The sequence below is a fragment of the Mustela lutreola genome, chromosome 5 (assembly GCF_030435805.1).
Source record: "Mustela lutreola isolate mMusLut2 chromosome 5, mMusLut2.pri, whole genome shotgun sequence".
NCBI lineage: Eukaryota > Metazoa > Chordata > Mammalia > Carnivora > Mustelidae > Mustela > Mustela lutreola.
In genome coordinates this window covers 151,652,829-151,665,847 of record NC_081294.1, presented here as the reverse complement: position 1 = coordinate 151,665,847, position 13,019 = coordinate 151,652,829, and positions in this window count along the sequence as shown.

Here is a 13,019-nt window from a genome sequence, read left to right as displayed (position 1 = left end):
TGACTATATAGAAGATATTGGGATGCCTGGCTGGCATAGCCAGTGAGGCATGTGACTCTGGACCTCGGGGTTCGAGCCCCACGCTGGGTGTAGAGATTACTTAATAAAATCTTGAAAAAAGAGAGATCGTCCAAGAACTTAACATTGTTTTAAAATTTTTAAGTACTGTTTATCATCTCGTCCTATTTTGTGAACAATTAACTGCAAATACTCAAAGTGTATAATTTAGGGACACCTGGCTGGCTCAGTCAGTTGAATGTCTGAGTCTTGATTTCCGCTCAGCTCACGGTCTTAGGATTGTGTGATTGAGCCCAACGCTGGACTCCACGCTCAGTGGGAAGTCTGCCTAAGAATCTCTCCCTCCCTCTCTCCCTCTGCCCTTCCTCCTGCACCTGTGCTCTAAAAATATAAATAAATATTTTTTAACAAACCCAAAGTGTATAATTTAACAAGTTCTTATGTATCTGTATACCCATGAGACCGTCCGCAATCAAGACAATGAACGTATTCATCACACCCCCAAAGTTTCCTCATTCCCCTTAAGGGGCACCCCTGCCCACCTCCCCCTCCCCAAGGCACCACTGATCTTTTTATCATTATAGATGACTTTTCAGTTTCCAGAATTTTCTGCAAATGGAATCATACAGGATGTACTTTTGAAAGTCTAATTTCTCTCTCTTCCCAAGTATTTCAAGATTTATCTATGTCATTAGACACATCAGCTAGCCTTTCTACTAGGGAGTAGTATGCCATCCTGTGGAAATACCACAATGTATCCATTCCTCTACTGGCGGAAATTTGGGTCATTCCCAGTTTGGGGTTAATCTAAATAAAGCTGCTATGAGCATTTGTGTTAAAGCCCTTGTGTGGACATGTGTTTTCATTTCTCTTGGGTATGTTAACTCTGTTTCAATTTTTGAGGAAGCCAGACTGTTTCAGAGGCTACCATGCCATTTACATTCTCACTAGCAATGTGTGAGTGTTCCGGTTTTTTCAAAGCTAAGTTCATACTCGTTACTTCATGGGGTGGGGGGGATTGTTTGTTTTGTTTTTTAATGTATAAGAAATCTCAAAGATCACCAACTCTCTTTGGGGGCACTTGGCTGGCTCAGTCAGTAGACATGCAACTCCTGATCTCAGGGGTTGTGAGTTTGGGCCCCAGGTTGGGTGTAAAGATTACTTAAAAATAAAATCTTAGAGGAGTACCTGGGTGGTGCAGTTGGTTAAGCGTCTGACTTGGTTTCAGCTCAGATCATGATCGGGGGGTGAGGTCAAGTCCTGTGTCAGGCTGTGCGGTCAGTGTGGAGTCTGCTTGCAATTCTTACTCCCTCTGCCCCTCCTCCCTGCACCCTCTCTCAAAACAAAAAACAAAAAACAAAAAAACACGACCCTCTAAGGCTGTGCTTATGGAGATTGCAGAGAAAATCCAACAAACTCTATACTAATTAAGGTTTAAAAAAATTGTGTGCACATTTACATGTTTCTGAATGCAGATGTATAAAACAAGATAGGTACGGAGATGGGGCTCAGGTGCTTAAGCATCTGACTTTGGCTCAGGTCATGATCTCAGGGTCCTGGGATTGAGCCCCACATTGGGCTTCCTGCTCAGCAGGGAGTCTGCTTCTCCCTCTCTGTCTGCCTCTCCACTTCCCCTCTCCCCCCAGCTTATTACTCTCTCTCAAATAAATAAAACGTTAAAAAAAAAAAAAAGAATATGGAGAAGTCCAGCTGCACCTCTGTCCCATCTAGCCTGATAGGATACTCACTAGGTAAACATATTTTTTAAAAAGATTTTATCTATTCATTTGACAGAGCACAGACAGGGAGAGCAGCAGAAGAAGAGGGAGAGCAGGCTTTCTGCTGAGCAGAGAGCCCGATGCAGGGCTCCATCCCAGGACCATGGGATCATAACCTGAGCCAAAGGCAGGCGCTTAACAGACAGAGCCACCAGGTGCCCACTCCTCACTCTTTCTTTTCTTTTTTTTTTTAATAGCAGTATTGTACCCTGGGTGAATGTAGCTTGATCTATTCCTCTATGAATTCAAAGTTTCTTGTCTGTTTTTGGCTTCTTTTTAAAACATTGTGAAGTTCACATAACAGAATTTACCATCTTAACCATTTTTCAGTGTACTACTCAGTAGCAAGAGGTCCTTTCACACATTCTTTGGCAACCATCCCCACTGCCCATCCCAAAACACTTTTCATCTTGCAAAACTGAAATTCTGTCCCCATTCAGCATCAACTTCCCAGTCCACCACCCTCTCCCCAGCCCCTGGCAACCACGGCTCTACTTTCTATGATTTTGACTACTCCAGGTGTCTCATATAAGAGGAATCATACAGTACTTGTCCTTTTGAAGGTTCCTACATATTGTAGCATGTGTCAAAATGTCAGAATGCTTTTTATGTCTGCATTATATTTCCCATATGCTACACCACATTAAAAAAAATCCAGCTTTCATGCAAATTACCATTTTTTAAAAAGATATTTTATTTATTTGATGGAGAACAAGCAGGGGGTGGCACCAGGCAGAGGGAGAAGCAGTCTTCCTGCTGAGCAGGGAGCCCGATGTGGGGCTCAATCCCAGGACCCTGAATCATGACCCGAGCTAAAGGTAGACCCTTAACCATTAGAGCCACCCAGGTGCCCTGTTTTGTTTTTTAATAGTCGTTCTGATGGTCATGAGGTGGTGATATCTCATTGTGCTTTTGTGTTCCCTGTCTTCTCCTATTACAAATAATACTGCAATGAAAAGCCTTGTGTATAAGGTGGGATGCTCAGTGTTGCTCATGATAATAGAAATACTAAATAAAAATGCACTAAGATGTGATGTCTCACCTGTCAGATCAGCGAACACACAAAGGTCTGCCACATACTCTGTTGGCAAGGCTGTGGGGAAGCAGGAGCTCACTAAGTTGTTGGTGCCAAATGGTACAACCCCATCATATCAAGATCTGACAACATGTAGCAAAATTGCAGGTGCCTTTCCCCTTTCACCAAGCAATCCCGCTTCCCAGAATCTTAGACACACACCTTAGTATAAACAGTCCTGAGATGAAGAGTCTGGGTAGTTACTGTGCATGACTTCCTTAGGGTCCCCTTGTACCCTTTGTGTCCCTTTCTCGGGTGGGGTTCTGAGGTCATGTGCCCCCCTTCAGCCCTCTTATCCAGAATCCAGCTCCAGCTGGGAGAGTGTCCTGACCAGGCTTTGCACCCATGAACTGAACAGATTCTCCCGCAGGCCTGTGCTAGAGGAGGGGGTCTTGGTAGGCAATGGATAAATCCTTCTCTCCTCCTCAGGAGGGTAGTTCTGAGACATTCTGGAAAGTGGCCAGGAATGTCCTGGGAGGCGGAGCGGGGAAGGACCACCTCGGCAATGCGGAGTTGTGTTAGCTCTCTCTCCTCTCCCGATCGAGGTCCTTACCGTGTCATCTCCCAAAGCAACTCCCCCCCCCCCGACTCTGCTTTCTGGGGGACCCAGGCCAAATCAGCTACAGAGTAGGCTCTCTCCGTCAAATGATTACGAGCTTGCCCATGTGTCAAACTGTGTTTAGTGTTTAAAGAGCAGGGTTTAAAACTAAATTCCGGAGTCCTCACCCTGCCCCGGTGCAATGCCACAGAAGGAACAGGTAAGAACCGTTTCCAAGCCCTTTTTTCAATGCAGGAGCCAGCAAGCCAGCAAGCGGAGGACCTTACTCAGGAGGGCTGAACTCACCTCCCCAGGCACCGCCCTCTCGTCCGCCTTCCCGGGTTTCGGAAGGGGATCGCGCGCCCCCTGCTGGTCACGCGATGCCGGAGCCGCTGGTCCCTCCCGGAGGGGGACACCCTCCTCCGCGCTTCTGGGGCTGGGCCCGCTCTGCACGCTTCCGCTCGCAAGGCGGCAGCCGCCTCCCTGGGGTGGCTCACTCTCACCAGGCAGGAGCCCAAGTCCTCTCCCCGCGATGCCCCGTGCCCCCGAAGTGCGCCTCCCACTGCTTTCCCTGGAGCTTGCAGGGGCCAGGGGCCAGGTGCCCCCAGCTCTCGGACAAGCTGGAGTGGTGGAAGCGCTTGATGCGGGACTTGGACCCGGCCTGGAGTCCAGGTCCGCTCTGCCCGCTTGCTGGATCTCTGCGCATCTCTCTGAGCCTGTTCCTTGCAGATTTGGGACTGCTAAGAGGCCCCAAGGGACAGAGATGCGAAGCACCCAGGAAGGGGAGGGTGCTGACTCGGAAACAGCCCTGGAACCCAGCTGCCTGAACTTTGTGCGCTCTCCATTCTCTTCCTGGAACCCAGACCCCCAGCTCCTGACTGTTACTCCCCGCAGTGCTTCTTTCTGCTCAGCTGGGAAGTTCCCCACCGCCCTCCCTTCCACTGAGAGTGACTCTGTCCTGCCCTTGAACTTGACCACCGACTGCCTGTGTCTTTCCTTCTAGCCCAGGGCCAAGCGATGTCTTACCTAACTCAGACTCATTTGACTCTGTAATCACACAATTATCTGCCAAATGCCAGGGCACAATAACTATGTGTATTGTGTGTGTGTGTGAGAGAGAGAGAGAAAGAGAGAGAGAGAGAACGCAAGCTGGGGCAGCAGCAGGCAGAGGGAGAAGCAGACTTCCTGCTGAGCAGGATGCCTGACCCAGGGCTCAATCCCAGGACCTGGAGATCATGACCTGAGCCCGAGGCAGTCTCTCAATTGGTTAACAGAATGAGCCACCCAGGCGGACCCTCCCTCCCCCAACAATTCCATCATCAGTTGGCAGAGTCAGCCCAGACTGGGGAAAACCCAGAGGAAGAATATGGAAGGGGAAAAGGGAAGGGCTTTGGTGCAGGGGCCAGTCTTTGATGGGGCCAGTCTTTCTGGGGATGCTGCTGCCCCTCCCCTGGTTGACTGATTGATTGATTCATTGACTGGGCAGATCCTGGCAGAGGTAAAGCCTGCAAAGGCTAAATGAGACTTGTCGATTCTACCAAGCAAGGTGCTCTATTTTTACAGGAAGAGGCATTGCCTCTTCCAGGTGTGTATATAAACACAGACACCCCCGCCCCCAGGATGGTCAGTCCTATCGTTCATGGAGATTTTGGTTCTTTTTCTAGGACCATGGGGAAGTTTCATTTCCTGACCTCTTGAAGAAAGGTTTGGCCATGTGACTTACTTAATGAATGAGCCGTGTGGTCTGAGCTGTGAGAAATCAAGTTTGTCGTGTAAAACTCCTGAGATGTGGGGACGTTACTGCAGCATTTCCTAGCCCATCCTGCCTAATGCATCCTAACTCCTTTCTGGCACAAAACAGAATACAGGCAAATTAGCAAGCAGGCAGGCAGATTACTGTTTCCTTTGAGACCATAAACCCTGAGAATCTAGAATTTATTCTTGAACAATGAATGGCAGGTCAAGGTATTTTCAAATCGAGGCTGGCACTCCATACTATGGTGTGAGCTTATCTGCTCTGGCCTGGAGGCCAAGGTCACAGTCCTTCAGTTAGCACTGGTGGGTTCATTGTACTCATCTACACCGCAAGCCTGGGACTCTCTGAGCCTTCAGGCCATTCCACACCACCCCAGGGAGAGCCTGCTCCTCCCTACCTCCAGCCCCATTAGTCAAGCCTCATCCCTATCCTGTATGGTCTTCTGTCTCATATTCCCAAGTGGATGGTCAACAGTGGTCGCAGCCTTCACCAATACTGCCATCCACCCTAGCATGTGTGTAAGGGGAGAGGGTGAGCTCAAGTGGGGCAAGTGCAACTCCAATGGGAAAAAAGTAACTTGGTTTTTGACTTGTGAGCACCCCCTGCTCTGAGCCCTATTTCTATTTTTTTTAAACATTCAATTTATTTGACAGAGAGCAGGAGAGGGAGAGGGAGAAACAGGCTTCCCGCTGAGTGGGGAGCCCAATGCAGGACTCGATCCCAAGACCCTGAGATCATGACCTGAGCCACCCAGATGCCGTGAGCCCTATTTCTACTAATGGTGAATAGCAAACTTACTCTTTACTCTCTGAATTTATTTTAGTCTCTTCTGGGTCTTCCATCTTTCAAATGTCCTTCCTTTCCCCTGCGTCATCCCTGTCCCTGGCTCCTCTGCCACCAGAACCCTGACTGTTTGGGTCCCACCCTTGCAGAGGGAGCCCCTTGCCCAAGTCCAGGGATCAATCCTGACTTGTCTAACTCAATCCCAGCAAAGCCATCTCCCTGCCCTTAGCTGGCTGGGGCGGAGCATGGGACACAAATTCTGACCCAGGGTCAGACAGGAGGATATCTTCATCGCCTTGTGGTATGCTGGAAAAAAGAAACAGGCAAAGAAATGGAATTTCTTTTTTTTTTTTTAAGATTTTATTTATTTATTTGACAGACAGAGATCACAAGTAGGCAGAGAGACAGGCAGAGAGAGAGAGGAGGAAGCAGGTTCCCTGCTGAGCAGAGAGCCCAATGTGGGCCTCGATCCCAGGACCCTGAGATCATGACCTGAGCCGAAGGCAGCGGCTTAACCCACTGAGCCACCCAGGCGCCCCAAGAAATGGAATTTCTTATCCAAACCTTTCCGGGAAGAAAAATCCAGGCCCAGACGGTGTCTCATGAACACAGAGAGTAAAGGAGAGGGAGGAACACTGACCATTCAGTTCCTTTTCTGAGGCCAGCATAGCCCAGAACAGAAAGCTGGCAAAGAGAGTACAAAAGAAAGTCAGAGACCACTAGGCCAGGTGAATATGGCCTTAAACATCCCTGTTAGGTATTAGCAAATTGAACCCAATGTTACATGAAAGGGTAACATGTCATGACAAAGCAGGATTTATTTCAGGAATGCAAGGTTGTTTTAATATTTGAAAATTGGCCAGTGCATGCTTCTGTCACTCTGTTTCCTGAAGATTACAAAGCTGTATATGTGCTGCTGAAGCGAGCACCTGAAGATTACAAAGCTCAAAATCCTTCCAAGGGTTTCACAACACAGTACCTTTCCGACTTTAGGAAATTATAGGACACCCCCTCCCCTCCCTGCCAAGCAGGCTCTGAGGCAGCCCATCCTAATCAGATGCTTTTGTTAATGCTTCTGCAGCAGAATATAAAAAATATTCTCACCAAACAAGATGAGTCAAGACTGGGGCGCCTGGATGGCTCAGTGGGTTAAGCTGCTGCCTTTGGCTCAGGTCATGATCTCAGGGTCCTGGGATCGAGTCCCGCATCAGGCTCTCTGCTCAGCAGGGAGCCTGCTTCTCTCTCTCTCTCTCTCTCTCTCTCTCTCTGCCTGCCTCTCCCTCTACTTGTGATCTCTCTCTGTCAAATAAATAAATAAAATCTTAAAAAAAAAAAAATGAGTCAAGACTGCAAATAGCCTCAGGGCGCCTGGGTGGCTCAGTTGGTTAAGCATCTGCCTATGGCTTGGGTCATGATCTCAGGGTCCTGGGATGGAGTCCCGCATTGGGCTCCCAGCTCAGTGGAGAACCTGCTTCTCCCTCTCCCTCTACTGTTCCCCCATACTTGTGCTCTCTAGCTCTATCAGATAAATAAATAAGATCTTAAATAGAAAAAAAAGACTGCAAATATCCTTGAATTAGTTCAGGTTAAAGTCCTGCTGCTGAATGAATTGGCCTCAGACTTAGCAAATTCAAACATCTTTCTGGTTTTCAAGACTCTGTGAAGTTGTGGTTGAAGATCAGGGATTTTGGATATGAACTGCTCTTTAATTTTGGCCAACCCTTTTGCTACTTTATTTTTTTTTTTAAGATTTTTATTTATTTATTTGACAGAGAGAAATCACATGTAGTCGGAGAAGCAGGCAGAGAGAGAGAGGGAAGCAGGCTCCCTGCTCAGCAGAGAGCCCAATGCGGGACTCGATCCCAGGACCTTGGGATCATGACCTGAGCCGAAGGCAGCGGCTTAACCCACTGAGCCACCCAGGCGCCCCCCTTTTGCTACTTTAATTCGAATTTCTCTGGCTACTTGTGAGAACTTCGGGCCATTTATGTGTCTTGTTTTTCTTGCTTGTCTGTTAAAAATTGCATATTAGGGCTTTTAACTCTTTGTCTTTCACAATTTTTTTTTTTAAGTAAGCTCCATGCCCAGCACGCAGCCCGATATGGGGCTTGAGCTGATAACCCTGAGATCAAGACTTGAGCTGAGACCAAGAGTCAGACGTGTAACTGACTGAGCCACCCAGTCGCCCCACATTTTTTTTTTAATGATTCAATAATTCTATATATTAGAGCTCATCGTGATAAGTATGCTCTTAATCTTTATCTAATTTCTCCTATCCTCCACCTACCTGCCCTCTGGAAACCACCATATTGTTCTCTGTATTTAAGAATCTGGGTGCTGGGGTGCCAGGGTGGCTCAATTGGTTGAGTGACTGCCTTCTGCTCAGGTCATGATTCCAAAGTCCCGGGATTGAGTCCTGCATCAGGCTCCCAACTCCATGGGGAGTCTGCTTCTCCCTCTGACCTTCCACCCTCTCATGCTCTCTCTTTCTCTCTCTCTCAAATAAATAAAATCTTAAAAAAAAAAAAAAAGAATCTGGGTGCCTGGGTGGCTGATTTGTTAAGTGTCTGGCTTCGGCTCAGGTCATGATCCCAGAGTCCTGGGATGGAGCCCCACTTCAGGCTCCCTGCTCAGCGGGAAGCCTGCTTCCCCCCTCTCTGACCCTCCTCCTTGCTTGTGCTCTCTCTCACTCTCTCAGATAAATTTTAAAAAAAGAATCTTTATTGTTCATCTCTTTTGTTTTTCTTTGTTCATTTGTTTCTTCAATTCTGCATATGAGTGAAATCATATGGTGTTTGTCTTTCTCTCTCTGGTTTATTTCACTTAGCATTGTACCCTTTAGGTCCATCCATGTCGTCACAAATAGCAAGATTTCATCATTTCGTGTGGCTGAGTGATATTCCATTAGATAGATAGGTAGATCAATCACTCTTCTCTATCCATTTATCTATTGGTGATTGGGTTGCTTCCATATCTTAGCTATGACAAGCAAAGCTGCAAAAAAACATAAAGGCGCACATATCTTACTGAACTGGTATTTTTGTTTTCTTTGGGATAATACCAAGTAGTGGAATTACTGGGTCATATGGCACTTCTATTTTTAACTTTTTGAGGAAACTCCATACTGTTTTCCATAGTGGCTACACCAGTTTGCATTCTCCCCAACAGTACATGAGGGTTCCTTTTCCTCTACCTCCTCACCAGCACTTATTTCTTGTCTTCTTATTCTGACGGGTGTGAGACGATAGCTCGCTGTGGTTAAGATTTGCATTTCCCAGATGATAAGCGATGCTAAGTTCTTCTCATGTGTCTGTTGCCCATTTATATGTCCTCTTTGGAAAAATGTCTATTCAAGTCCACTGCCCATCTTTTAATGGGATGATGATGATTATTATTATTATTGCTGGTGTTGGGTTGTATAGGTTCTTTGTAAATTTTGGCTATTAACCCTTTAGTGGTTATATCATTTGCGAATATCTTCTTTCATTGAGTAGATTACACACTGGTATTTTGTTGATGGTTTCTCTTCTTGTGCAGAAGCTTTTTTTCTTTTTTCTTTTTTTTTTTTTTAAGATTTTCCTTTATTTATTTCTTTTAAGATTTTACTTTTTTTTTTTTTAAAAGGTTTATTTATTTATTTATCTGACAGAGAGAGAGACAGCCAGAGAGAGAACACAAGCAGGGGGAGTGGGAGAGGGAGAAGCAGGCTTCGTGCTGAGCAGAGAGAGCCTGGTGCGGGGTTCGATCCCAGGACCCTGAGATCATGACCTGAGCCTAAGGCAGATGCTTAACGACTGAGCCACCCAGGGCCCCCAGATTTTATTTATTTATTTATTTATTTATTTATTTTTTAAGATTTCTTATTTATTTATTTGACAGAGAGAGAGAGATCACAGGTAGGCAGAGAGGCAGGCAGAGAGAGAGAGGAGGAAGCAGGCTCCCCGCTGAGCAGAGATCCCGATGCGGGACTCGATACCAGGACCCTGAGATCATGACCTGAGCCGAAGGCAGCAGCTTACCCCACTGAGCCACTCAGGCGCCCTTTATTTATTTATTTTTAAGAAAACTCTACACCCAACGTGGTGCTTGATCTCACAGCCCCAAGAAGAAGAGTACCACCAACTGAGCCAGCCAGACAACCCCCTGCAAAAGCTTTTTGTTTGGGTATAGTTCCAGTCATTTCATTTTGTTTGCTTTTGTTTTCCTTGCCTGAGGAGACATATCTCAAAAAATATTTCTCTGGCCGATGTCAAAGATGTGATCGCCTATGTTTTCTTGTAGGAATTTTATGGTTTCAGGCCTCGGTTACATATTAAGGTTGACTCTTTGTCTTTCACATATTTTGTAACTATTTTCTCAGGTTATCATTTGCTTTATATATATATTTTAGACTTTTTCTAGGAAACTTTAAAATTTGTGCAGAGGGGCACCTGGGTGGCTCAGTCCTTAAGCGTCTGCCTTCAGCTCAGGTCATGATCCTGGGGTCCCAGGATTGAGTCCTGCATTGGGCTCCCTGCTCGGCATTTCCCTTTCTCGCTGTGTCTCTGTCAGATAAATAAATAAAATCGTGGGGCGCCTGGGTGGCTCAGGGTTAATGCCTCTGCGTTCAGCTCAGGTCATGATCCCAGGGTTCTGGGATTGAGCCCCACGTCGGGCTCTCTGCTCGGTGGGGAGCCTGCTTCCCTCTCTCTCTGCCTGCCTCTCTGCCTACTTGTGATCTGTCAAATAAATAAATAAAAATCTTTAAAAAAATGAAAATAAAATAAAATAAAATTTGTGTGCAGTCAAATGTATCTTTCCCTTTGGCTTTCTGGTTTCCAGACTTAGCAGGTTTTTTTCCACTCCAAAGTTATATAAATATTACTCTTTTTTTTCTTCTAATATATTGTTTTTTTATTTAAATATTTGTTATAAAATTTTCAAAGGCATCAGAGAAGTATTTTGGTGTTTTGTGTTATTTTGAAGATTTTTATTTATGCATTTTAAATTTATTTTAGATTTCAGATTTTTAGATTTTAAATTTAGGTTATTTATTTATTTGACAGAGAGAGAAAGAGAGAGTGCTTGCACATAAGCAGAGGGAGGCGGAGGGGGAGAGGGAGACTCCCCACTGAGTAGGGAGTTTGATGCAGGGCTCTATCCCAGGACGCTGGGATCATGACCTGAGCTGAGAGCAGAGGCTTAATGACTGAGCCACCCAGGCGCCCCCCAACACAATCTTTTTTTTTTTTTTTAAGATTTTATTTATTTATTTGATAGACAGAGATCACAAGTAGACAGAGAGGGAGGCAGAGAGAGAGAGGAAAAAGCAGGCTCCCCACTGAGCAGAGAGCTTGATGTGGGGCTTGATCCCAGGACCCTGGGATCATGACCTGAGCCGAAGGCAGAGGCTTTAACCCACTGAACCACCCAGGTGCCCCTCCCCAACACAATCTTAAAGAGAAGGGGGAACCCCTGTCTTGTCCAAATTTCAGCAGAAACAAATTGGATATATCATTTAATTTGTTTTATAATTTTGGGTTCTGGGGCACCTGGGTGACACAAAATTTTTCTCCTTGATTTGCAAGAAAATGAATTACCCTCTTTATTTCCTGGAATACCTTCCTGTATTGTTTTCCTGTTACTGCTATAACCACAAGCAGTAAAATTACCACAAACTAGTGGCTCTTGTGTTAGAAGAAGAGTATGTGGGTGTTGCAGGTGCCCTCCCTTACTCTCCTGTGCACCCTGCTCTGCTTTCTACCCCTTCTGCTCAACCTAACCTGCTCTTGCTAAAGGCATCAGTGACTTCCGTGTTGCCAGATTCCAGGGTCTCTGTTTCTCTGTCATCTGAGTCTTCTCGCTAGAATTCGATGCTGTGGGCTGCACTTTTCCACCCAGAACCCTGTACTTCCCAGGCTTTCCCCATCTCTCTAGCCACTCATTTTCAGCCTCCTTTGCTGTCTTCCTTTCCTTTCCCTCCTTCCTTTTTTCCTCCCTTCCTTCCCTCCTTTTTCTTTCTTCCTTTTCTTTCATTGACGCAACCTCCCAATCTTTTTTTTTTTTTTTAAAGATTTTGTTTATTTATTTGACAGAGAGAGATCACGAGTAGGCAGAGAGAGAGAGAGGAGGAAGCAGGCTCCCTGCTGAGCAGAGAGCCCGATGTGGGACTCGATCCCAGGACCCTGAGATCATGACCTGAGCGGAAGGCAGCGGCTTAACCCACTGAGCCACCCAGGCGCCCGCAACCTCCCAATCTTGAGCTCGTGTGATGCCTGATGTTGGAATGGAATACCATTCTCAAGGGTAAGCACCTTTATTCATCCCTAAGGTTTTAAATACTGTCTACATCCAGTGACATCCAGATTTTTATATCCAGCCTCGACGACTCTTGTTGGCTTTAAACTCATAAAACTCCAGCTGCTCCTATGACATTTCCACTTGGCTATCTTGGAGGATCTCGAATTGAGCGTGTTCAAAATGGAGTTACTGATACACCCCGTCTTTTCTGCCTGCCTCCAGCCCTCCCCATCTCAGCGAATGGCACCTTCATCCACTCCCGGGCACTGGTCTTCACACGTCCTTCTCCCTCTTCTCCTTAATCCTTCTCTCGTCCAACACTCATTTGTTGATGCCTATTACATGCCAGGCACTCTGTCCCCGTGCTAGCAAGGCAACCAACATTCTGGTGTGGGGAGCAGCCAAGAAAAAGTCATCACATAAATAAACAAGATGATCACAGGGTATAGAAAAGGTATGACTGATTCAAAGAGAGGACTTTGATGGCAAGACACCTAAAGGAGGAGCTGCTGCTGATGGCATCTGGGGAAGAATGCTCTGGGCAGAGGAATCCCCATTTGCAAAGGCCTGTGATGGAAAAGAGCAGAAAGGAGGTCAGTGCTGCTGGGAAGTGGGTGAAGAGATCCTGAGAAGATGGGAGGTACACAGGAGTCCCATGATGACAAAGAAATGACTTACCTTAAACTGCAGTGAGAGCCCCCAAAGAATTCAAAGCAGGGTAGTTTTGTCATCTTATTTGCAGTTTTTGAAAGATCACTCTGGACTGATAGTGGGCAAGGGGTTCCTTTTTGT